Source organism: Miscanthus floridulus, chromosome 18, assembly GCF_019320115.1.
Source record: "Miscanthus floridulus cultivar M001 chromosome 18, ASM1932011v1, whole genome shotgun sequence".
In the NCBI taxonomy this organism is placed as follows: Eukaryota; Viridiplantae; Streptophyta; class Magnoliopsida; order Poales; family Poaceae; genus Miscanthus; species Miscanthus floridulus.
In genome coordinates this window covers 44,458,909-44,470,902 of record NC_089597.1, presented here as the reverse complement: position 1 = coordinate 44,470,902, position 11,994 = coordinate 44,458,909, and positions in this window count along the sequence as shown.

Below are 11,994 nucleotides of genomic sequence, written 5' to 3'. Positions count from 1 at the left end.
CCTTGACTTAGGAGAACACAACAATCTGCATGCGGCAGCAAAGGGCTACAAGAGGGCAGCTGAGGCAGGCACCTCAGGGTCTTCTTAGTCCAAAGGTCCAGTGGCAACTAGGCTACAGTTTCGACCACCAGCGCCCAAGTTCAGGCCTCCTCCACCAAACGTAAGGCTTTCACCATTGCCTTACCTAAGGGGAATGGAGGGCAAGGAAGCTCAGCAGGACCCAAGAGCAATCAACCATGTTTCAATTGTAATCAAGTGGGTCTCTAGGCCAAGGAATGCCCCCATCCTAAGAAAAACAACAAATAGAACTAGAGCAAACAGAGACAGGCAAATCCTAAAGCATGTCCTGGATACGTGCACTACACTGTTGTTGAAGAGGTTCCCGTAGGAGAGGTTGTCACCACTGGTATGTTTCTTGTTAACAAACATCATGCCATTGTTTTATTTGATTCAGAGCTTCTCATTCATTTATGAGCCAAGCATTTGCATCTAGAAATGATCAGAAAGTAATTGAGGTAAGCAAGGGTGGTTATAGTATAAGTTCAGCGGGGGCTACTATCTCTACAAATAAGATGGTTAGAAATGTGCTCATCTCTATACAAGAGAGGGAGTATACGATGGATCTGATAGTATTGCCTAGATTATCTATAGATGTGATCTTAGGCATGAGTTGGATGAATGATCATGGTGTTCTCATTGACACTAGCACTCAGACCGTTATGTTGAGAGAACCCAAGGGAGGTAATGCTTTTCTAGTACCACTCTCCCAAAATTTCAAACTCCAAAACTTGTCTTGTGCTATCCAAGCCACTACCCTTTGTGATATTCTAGTGGTTTATGAGTTTCCTGATGTATTCCCAGATGAGTTACCTAGTTTACCACATGATAGGGATGTGGAGTTTAAGATTGAGTTAGTACCAAGTATGGCACCTATCTCAAGGAGACCCTATAGGATGCCACCAAATGAGTTAGCTGAACTTAAAATTCAGCTACAAGAACTATTGGACAAAGGTCTCATTCAACCTAGGTCATCTCCATGGGGATATCCAACATTGTTTGTAGAGAAGGACAAGTCTTTGAGAATGTGTGTAGATTATAGGCCACTTAATGCTGTGACCATCAAAAATAAGTACCCTTTGCCTCGTATCGATATCTTGTTCTATCAGTTGGCAAAAGCAAAGGTATTCTCCAAAATTGACTTGAGGTCAGGCTATCATCAGATAAAGATTAGGCCAGAGGATATACCTAAAACCACTTTCTCCACTAGGTATGGCTTGTATGAGTATTTGGTCATGTCTTTTGGACTGACGAATGCTCCTGCCTACTTCATGTACTTGATGAATTCGGTATTCATGCCCAAGCTTGACAAGTTCGTGGTTGTGTTTATCGATGATATCTTGATTTATTTGAAGAATGAAACAGACCATGTAGAGCATATGAGAATTGTTCTGTCTAGATTGAGGGAACATAAGTTATATGCCAAGTTTAGCAAATGTGAATTTTGGTTGAGCAAAGTACCTTTCTTGGGTCATATCTTATCTAGAGATGGAATATCTGTAGACCCATCTAAAGTACAAGAGATCATGGATTGGAAGGCCCTGACTTCAGTTCATGAAGTTCGGGGTTTTCTAGGGTTAGCAGGTTATTATCGTCGTTTCATTCTGGATTTCTCCAAGATAGCTAAGCCCATGACTAGACTACTTTAGAAAGATAAAAAGTTCAGTTGGACACTAGAGTGTGAAGCAACTTTTCACACCCTAAGGACTCTATTAACTATAGCTCTTGTTTTAGCACAACCTGACATTGAAAAGCCTTTCAATGTGTTATGTGATGCATCAGGTATAGGTTTAGGGTGTGTGCTCATGCAAGAAGGGAGAGTTATTGCCTATGCTTCTCGGTAGTTGAGAAAGCATGAAGTCAATTACCCTACGCACAATCTAAAGCTTGCAGTAGTTGTTCATGCATTAAAGATATGGAGACATTATTTGTTGGACAACGTATGTCACATATATACTGACCACAAAAGTCTCAAATACATCTTCACTCAACCTAAGATGAACATGAGATAGTGAAGATGGTTAGAGCTGATCAAGGACTACAATTTTGAAGTGCACTACCATCCAGGAAGAGCCAATGTTGTAGCAGATGCACTTAGTCAGAAATCTCATCGCAACACTATGGAAGCATTATTGGAAGATGGATTTAATTTGTTACATCCTGTTGTGCTGCACAATATCATTATCAGTTGTTCACTTGAGAGCAAAATCATAAAACCACAAAAGACAGATGTAGGTATATTTCACATCAAGAGAAAGATGAAAGAACAAGAAACCAAGCATTTCAGATTAGATGAAAGAGGTGTGCTATAGTTTGAGGACCGACTTGTGGTACCGAAAGACAGTGAGCTTAGAAATCAAATTTTAGATGAAGCTCATTCGTCTAAGTTGTCTATCCACCTGGGTAGCAGCAAAATATATCAAAATTTAAAAACTCATTTTTGATGGACCAAGATGAAGAAGGAAATCGCCGCCTATGTCGCTAGGTATGATAATTGTAGTAGAGTAAAGGTCGTTCATTTGAAATCTGCCAGATTACTTCAGCCATTGCCTATTCTAGGCTGGAAATGGGAATAAATAAGTATGGACTTTGTTATAGGCCTTCCAATGACACAACAAGGTCATGATTCCATATGGGTCATTATAGATCGTCTCACCAAGTCAGCACATTTTATACCAGTGAACACAAGGTATCACGTGGGGAAGTATGCTGAACTGTATGTTTCTCAGATCGTAAGACTACATGGAATACCCAGGACTATAATCTCAGATCGAAGACCACAATTTATAGCTCATTTCAAGGAACACTTGCACCAAGCCTCGTGGACTAAACTAATCAGAAGTTTAGCATACCATCCACAAACTTCTGGATAGACTAAGCGAGTAAACTAGATCCTAGAAGATTTGTTGAGGGCTTGAGTTATATTTTCCAAGGGTTCATGGGAGAAATGGCTACCTTTAGTCGAGTTCTCCTACAACAACAGTTATCAAGCAAGCATCAAGATGGCTCCTTTTGAAGCCTTGTACGGTAGGAAATGTAGAACTCCTTTGAATTGGATTGAGCCCGGCAAAAGAAGATACTTTGGCATTGACTTTGTCACTAAAGATAAAGAGCAGGTGTGTATTATCCAACAGCATATGAAAGCAGCTCACTCAAGACAAAAGAGTTATGCTGATAAAAGAAGAAGATCACTAACTTTTGAAGTGGAAGACTATGTATACTTAAAAGTGTTACCCATGAAAGGAGTACAAAGATTTGGAGTGAAAAGAAAGCTTGCGCCTAGATATGTAGGGCCATACAAGATTATTGAACGAAAAGGAAATGTCGCTTACAAGTTACAACTTCCCCCAGAGATGAGTGCTATATTCGATGTCTTCCATATTTCTCAGCTGAAGAGATGTCTTCGCATACCTAAGGAAGTCATTGCACCCACCGACATTGAGCTCCAATCAGATTTGACGTATGAGGAGAAACCAATCTAAGTGTTAGAAGAGATGGAAAGAGTAATACGGAGTAAGGTCATTAAGTTCTACAAGGGGGTGTGGAATAACCACAATGAACAAGATGCCACGTGGGAATGGGAGGATTACTTACGTGAGGTTTATCCCGCCTTTTTCAAAGAATGGTAGGTCTTGCAAATCTTGGGATAAGATTTCTATAAGGGGGAGGGGCTGTAACACCCTAGGTGTTAGACTTGCATAATTTCACTTGCATTGCATGAGCATAATCATCAAGCATTCATATATAAGCTTTTACATGTGAAACGTACAATTAAAACATGTGAAACATGCCTTGTTATTCTATGTTTCCATATGTGTATGCTTATGATCATGTGTGAATAAGTGCAAGTGGTTGATGTTGGTCACTAAAACACCTTAGGTGCACTTAGGATGACTAATGGAACAATGTTCATGTAGATCACTTTATCTTATTATGCTCCTAAGTGATGATATGCTTGTTGACCTCGGAAGTATTATATGTAACCAATGTATAAAAAGATTGTGGAACCTTAGGAATACTCTAAACATGTTTATAATATCACATGTAATAACTTTGGTATTCATAACTAAGGTTAATTTGATCTCTAAGTCATAGTTATAGTGTAAGTCATCAATTTTAAGTGGTATATTTAACCTAGGTTGAACTATGTCATAGATTTTTTGGATGGCAAAGCACCCTTAATCAAAGTTGTAGTACTTGATTAGAGCAACAACTTTTATTTTTGGGTCAGGAGCTAATTTAGTGCCTAGCTTGGTCATTTAGTGCTCACAAAAATTAGCAAAACACTATTTTTGGCACTTATTAAAATTTCTAAGTCCTAACTGAGTTAACAGCTTGTTGTGGCTGACTTTGTGATGAATTAACTCCATAACCATTGCAAATTAGGAGATGGTTACTAAAGCAATGTTGTAGCCTGTACATAGCTCTACAAATTTTGTTTTTGCATCGTACACTAAATCGCCGTGGTTTAGGAGCTTAGAGGCGTCGAAGTCGCGCCGTGTCGTGGTCGACCGAGGATAGCATCTGGCCACCGCACGGCCACTGCTGGCCGGCGTCTGGCCCCTACCATAGTGTGTTGGCGTGCGCTTAAGGAGAACCCATGTGTCTCATTTCACTCACTCCAGCACACTCCCTCCCTCTCCACTGCTCTCTCTTGCTCTCGCCGTGGAGCTTCCCTCGCCGACGCGCAACCGCACCACTCCGCCATCACCTAGTGCCCACACCACTGCACCATTGCCATCTCTATCTTGCCAACAGCTGCACCGTCTTCCTCTCCACCTCCTAGACATAGTCGTAGGGCTAGATAAGCTTTGGTGAGGGCGAAATCGCCATTCTTGTCTCGCTGGAAAGCTCGGCTTCCATGGCCGCCTTTATAGCGAGCTCATCGCTGCTCGGCTCGCATGCGCATTCCTTCTGCTTCCTTGTGTTAGGGCTTGGTTAGGATGTGTACTAGCTCATGGCATGATGTTACCATGAATAGTAGCCTTGCCAGTGTGGAACATGTTGGTACGTGCCACCGCGCTCTCGCCACCGCACCACCACGCACGTGGTCGGATCTCATCGGAGCATCTCGCCTAGCCTAGGTAGTCGCAATAGAGTTGCTTGGTCACCGTGGAGCTCATGCACTTCTCGCCGGGCCTTGCCAGGGCCTATAACAACCGGCATACCTTAGCACAACACCGCCATGCTGCCATGGCCGGTGACGAGGTAGCTCCGGTGCGTCCACGCTGCCACCAAGGGTATCAATCGATACAGGAGAAAGTGTAGAACACGACAGTGAGGTTGGTTTGACCAGAGAGCTTGCCGTTGGTGAGATAGCGCCGGTCAAACGTGCTCCTTTGTTTTGGCTCACTGACGTGTGGGGCCCTCTGACCCGTGGATCCCTGATGTTAGTGAGAACAATTTAGGGTTTTAGTTTTTCTTTTCCAAATTTTGTGCTAACTTTAAAAAATCATAAGTTGATTTGTAGATGTCCAATTTTGGTGAACCAAATTTTGTTGTGTTCCTCATGAAGTGTAGTATTTTATAAAAATATGAACTGTACAGTTTCTAGTATTTTTATATGTGAATAAAATATAGCTAGATAAGTGCTTTTTGAATGTTTGCAATGTTGTAAATTATATATCTTGAGCTAGAAAAGTGATAAAATTGTGATTCCAATTTTTTGGGCCTTGTGTTGACATGGTCTAGCTAGAAAAAATAATAAACTTGCAGTATACTTGATTGAAATATGATCTTTCTATTTATCTACTAATAAATGGTGTTTTCTGAGGAAAATTTTAGGGATAAAAATAAGGAACATATTGCCATGAAATTTTTTTATAGTTTTATGGCACTATTATGAAGCTAAGAAAAATATAAATCTATTGTTTGACACTTTTCTATAGGGTTAACTATTTTCACTAAAATAAACCTTGCTAGCTTGTCATTTTTTGTAGAGGATGTTATACATGATCAAATGGTGTGAAATTTTTGCAGTAGTCTATTGGGAGCACTTGGAGGCTATTGTAATTTTATGAGAATTTATTGTGCACATTTGGTATATGTTTGTTATTTCCCCTAATTATCTAATTAAATTAATAAAGTATTTAAATAAATAAATTGTGCTTGACCATGATGTTTCTATGGTTCTTGTGATACATATAAACTATTGATGTTAATAGTAAGGCTTAGAAGCTTTGGTTGTATGCAAGTAATTAATCATTGCTTTATAATTTAAATAGATGGCTCCATGTATAGTTTTGGTTGAGCTGATAATTTTATGTGGATAGTTGCATTTTATGTAAAACTTGTTAATAACAAAGTTGTAGATAACTTACTGATCAACCTTATTAAATTTTCATTGTCATAGACCTTAGGGTTTAAGAGTTTTGGTTGTTAGAAGTTTGCTGTCCGAAATATTTACTGTCTGGATAGATTTGAATAACTGAATTGTTTAACCTAGATAACTGTTGAATCACATTAAGGGTATTAAAATAAAGTTGTATACAATTTCATAAGATTTCCATAATGTCCATAACCATATTATTTTGATGTGTATAACTCCAGTTATGGTTAAAACAATTAGCTACTGTCTTAAAGTCTGGTAAATAAATTACAGAAGTGTTTACTTAAGTAGTAGAGAAGAGATATGCACCTACTCAGTAAAATAAGATGCGTTTGTTGTTACTTTAATACCATACTGTTGAAAGTACTTATGAGGATGCATTCATCACGTTATATCATATTACATGTGTCATCGTATATGCATTTATGATATCTTATTCCATGCTCATGCATATAGGATCGACCGAAGAGATAACGTTGTTGGAATTCAACGAAGAAGATGAGGAGGGTCAGCAGGAGACTCCTCAAGCCACAACTCTAGGAGAAGAGGAGCAGACTCCTAAAGAGCTCCTTGAGTGCCTAGATCACCGACCCACCTCTTTCCTCAAAGGCAAGCCTCAGAGCATTCTAAGTCTCCTATGTTTTACAATATACTACTTGAATCCTTTATGTTTGATGCATTAGGTTATAGGAGTTGATTGAAAACACTTGATGCATAGAACTACCTTGTCCAGTTACATATACCTTTAACCCTGTGTAGGTCTAGGATCAAATATATGCTTAGCCATACTTAGACCAGTAGAAGTCGGGTGATTTCCTGTCACCTGCGAGATATAGGTGGATACCGAACCACAGTTGGCTATATTTGCTATCATAGAAAAGAACCATGGGGTAATGTAAATGGAGGCCGGGTGGAGTCTATGTGTAGGTTGACTCATGTGATTCTATCTGTGCCGATTAAGGACCATACCGTTGTTGGCATTTCTGACAAGATTGAACGCATGCCTATCACTTAGCTGGCCGGATAACTCATTCCGACTGTGAAGCTGAGTAGCTCAACTCAAGCTGGGCCCTGCTCTATTAGAGAGTGCACTCTGGATGGTAGTAAGGATGTGCGGGGAGCCAGACGTGAGCCCAAGAGCAGGCCGGGCCTAAATGTCCTGGCGGCTGGTTGTCCCTGATTGTGCGGCGCTGGGCGAACCCGCGAAATGTGGACTTGAGTTGTACCAAAGGTGACCTAAGGTGATCGTTGATCTAGTCTACTTGGGTTTGTGTTAGGAATAAATTTCCAACTGGTTAAAATCGATTCGAATCACTGTCTCTCCCGGATAGTGAGAAACTTGGCTAGCCCCAACATCGTAGTAATTGTATTATGGAATGTGATGGTTCAGATAAACCTAGAATTACTACACCTGCTATGGTTACTATTGCATGCTATCAAATGATATACCACATGTTTGGCACAGGATAGTTGCTAATCTAAAGATTAATAGCTATAATTAACTTGATGACTGAACTATAATTGTATAACTAAGTTAATCGCTTTTTATGCAAAATATTGTCCAGCTACCTCCACTTATAAAGCCTTGCATAATCCTTGGAGTCAATTTATTTCTGGTTTATGATGGGTAAGTCTAGCTAAGTACCTTCTCATACTCAGGGTTTTATTCCCATTGTTGCAGATGGTACAGTTTATCACGGCTATTGCAAGCACTGCTTTTGTCCCGCCGTGGATGAGGAGTGAGCCCCGGGCAGGCATCTTTAATAATCCTTCTTATATGCTTTTGTGGATTGTGATCATGAGTTGGCACTATATTTGAACTATGTTGGCAAATGCTAGTTTCAAACTTTAAATTGCTTCTGCTACTATCTATCGAACTTGGTTTGTAATAACCTTATTTCGTACTTTAATGAATGAATTGTATCTATGAACTTATGTAACATGTGACATGTATATTGAATCAAGTACAATCTTAGTTGTATGTGGATCGTTAATCGAGACCTGTCGTGGTACTCGACGGACTACCGGTTTATATGGGCTCAAGTATGACAGTACGACCGCTTGCGGGCTGCCATTGTACTTGTGCTCTTATAAATTGGTCGGTTCTGTGACACATTGCTCTTACTTTTTCATATGTAGGAGCGGAGATGAACCATTTGTTGGTTGGGCCTTTGAACTCCTGGTGCACGGGGCGGGCGCAGCCCTCGAGCTCATCGTAGGACCGGTTTGTGAGCAGGCAGGGTAGTTTCTCCACACACGTTGTTCCCACCAATGCTATGTATAGTCTTTTGATATTTCTCGGTCACAGCGATGGTAGGTGGAGTTAACACGTGCATGGCGTGCTTCGTGAGGGGCGAACCGCTGCGCCACATGGCGATAATCCAAGGGCCAAGAGGTCGTAGCATTTCGGATGCTTGGATCTAGGCCATCTGCCCCACACGGAGGGTTCAAGGGGAGTATGTCTCCTCGAATCCCATGCCGGGGCATGCACATGGATGGAGTCATTGGCATGACGCATATCTTATAAATTGGTTCATGGTCTCATTGAGCTAACCTTGATACTACCCGTGGCAACAGCTTCAGTGGAGACGATATTTTTAGCCATATCCATTACAAAGATAGATTTGCGTAGTAAAATGGGTGATGAATGGCTCAATGACTCATGATAGGTCATAATGAGATGGAGATACTTAGAAAGATCAAAAAGCGGTTTCAAGAGATGAAAACCCGTCATACGTTGTTGCCTAAAAATTAGTGGTACACTCTATTCTCTTCTAAATTCATAATTTGGAGGTCCATATATGTTTGACTAATCAATTATGTCTATTTGTATAGATTTCTTCTTCGGATGAATAATGGGTGTCAATGTCACGCGTCGTCTATTAGTTTTGTAATTTGGCCTTTCAGTATGGATAAACTACATCCTTCATTTTTCATGATGTATTTTGTGTGTTTTCATCATTCATCGATGTTTTCAATATAAGACTACTTCAAACTAATAAACTACATCCTTCATTTTTCATGATGTATTTTGTGTGTTTTCATCGTTCATCGATGTTTTCAATATAAGACTACTTCAAACTATTATATTTGTCTATTGTGAGGTGTCATAGTAGAGCTAAGTCGCTGTAGCGCTTTTGTTTAGCCTCTCCTACAAATTTTCTTGGATCCATCCCTGGCGGTGAGCATCGGGGTTGTTCGTTGGAGGTTGGTATATGGGTCTCTAGTGGCTCCAACACTCAAAACACGCAAGGGACACATATTGATTTATCTTGGTTCGGGCTTTTGAGTCCCACGTCTAGTAGTATGGTGTTCTTCGTGTTAGGAATACCTAATTGACGATTACAACAAAGGAATCAAGAGAGATTAGTAGGGGATTGCGTGGTGCTATCCTAGAGTTCTTGGTGCGCGTGGAGCCTTCCCTGCCTAGAGGGGCTGACGAGTGTGCCCGGAGCCCTCTGCCCTCGGAGCTTGGGAGATCCTTGTCCTGATGTGTCACGCTTGTTGTGTGACTCTGCCGAGGGATTGGCCGATGGCGCCTCATGGCCGTTTGAACGGGCAGACGGTGCAGTATCTCTGTGCCTGTTAGGCTCTAGGCGCCTGACAGAATCCTGAGCTGGCTTTTGGCCAGGGCTCAGGACGTCGGTTGAGGCCCGGGTGGTTGCTCGGGTGGAGGTCAGGCTCGGGCTCCCATTGTTGGGTAGGTCGGGGCTATGCCGAGCCCCCAAGTCCCGAGTGACGGCTGCGGGCGTGCTCGGGCTCGTCCTGACTCCACTTGAGTGTACGCGTGAGCGTACCCGATGGGTATAGCCCTCGGAGCAATCGTAGGATCGGTCGGGGATCTATCGATCCGCTATTCCTTTCCCGGGCACTTAACATACTCCTTTGTTAGACTCTCATCAGGTTGACACCATGGACCAAATCCACCTAGCAGGTGAACCAATTCATAAGCATTGCCATCAAATCGGCCCAGACCCAGCCAGACCGACAATGACGACGAAAGCTCTTGAGAAAAAGCAGGCGTAGAGAGGCGGAGATGGACCTGCTCGAGGGAGGGGCATGAATTTATTGATGGCCTTATGAAGGACCAAGATGGGGTGAATAGGAGCCAATCAAAATTCTTTTCCAGAATTGGCATGCATCCCAAAATCAACCTCTTCTACAAATCTAGATCACACATGCCAATAAGTGACAAGTTGACCTTAGAGTTAACCAAAGATGGCTCAAAAACACTATGGAAGCTACACGGACAAGAAATGATGCAAAAGGGTTTTTTTATGAGAAACACGTACTAGGTCTATATTGAACCTGGTCTAGCCTATATGCCAACCCGGCTAAGCCTGTTTCCAAACTCGGCTAGGCCGGTCTTGAAACCTAGCAGCCAGGCCTATATGCCAACCCGACCTAGCCTGTTTCCCAAATTTCAGCATGCTGAACCAACGAAGAAAAAGGAAAAACTGTATCAAACAAAGTCCAAATGAGCTAAAATTTTGCACAGACCTTCCCAAGGATGATGCTAAGCTGTCCACAAAAATTCTCTTCCAACAGATCGGAGCATGACCACCAGATTTGAAAACACTCTCTCAAATTAGGGTTTTGTGTCAATTTTTGAAGAGAGGTTGATTGAAAGGTGCTCGTGGGAAATTGATTGAAGGCGAAGCCTAGGCATGCTTCCCATGTGTCATTCACTACCGCTGAGGGCGACCAATCCGAGGTTGAAGATGACACAAAAAGCGCCAAGAGCAATAATGACGGTCGGACAATGTCGGCAGCGCGCGGGAAGAAAGACACCACCATATGAGACTCAAATTGAGGTTTTGACAAATTTTCAAGAGAGGTTGATTTGAGGGTGCTGGTGGAAAATTGATTGAAGGAAAAGCCAGGCATGTTTCCCATGTGTCATTCAATGCCACTGAGGGTGACCAATCCGAGGTTGAAGACGACGTAAACAACGCCAAGAGCAATAATGATGGTCGGACAATGGCGGCAGCGGGAAGAAACAAACTATGTAGATGATGGGAGCAGGGTTTACAATACTGGTAAGAAAAAAAATTTGGTCCCCAGTGATAAATACGAAATTTCAGAAATATCGGTTCAAATTTAAATAAATTTAAATTGAGTTTTAAACAAATTTGGCATCATTTCACTAGAAAAACTCTATAATCCATTATCCATCATAAATTTATATAACATCGATGAAATAACATAATGTATCACAGAAGTAGAGCCATGGTAATACAGTGTGCTGACGGTGGGCGAGCTGCATATGTGTGCCGTCCAATGTGTGAGTGAGAAAATTAAATAAATTTGAAGAAATTTAGGGCTTTGATAAGACTAAATGATATGGAGGGTCATTTTAGTGTGGTTTGGTGTAATTTTAGAGTGAAAAATGAATTTAACCGAAAAATTTTGACCGATACAAAAAAAAATTTCGGACCTCAGCGAAAAAGGCGATATTTCGAAAATTTCGATGATATTTCGCCAAAATTGTAAACCCTGGATGGGAGCCCACCTCTCCTGGCTTCCGACGTGAGTGCCAGAGGCAGAGGAGAAGGGGGGCCAAAGTCGCGGTGGCGGTGGCGCCGGAGACTTCCGAGATCTGCGAGCGG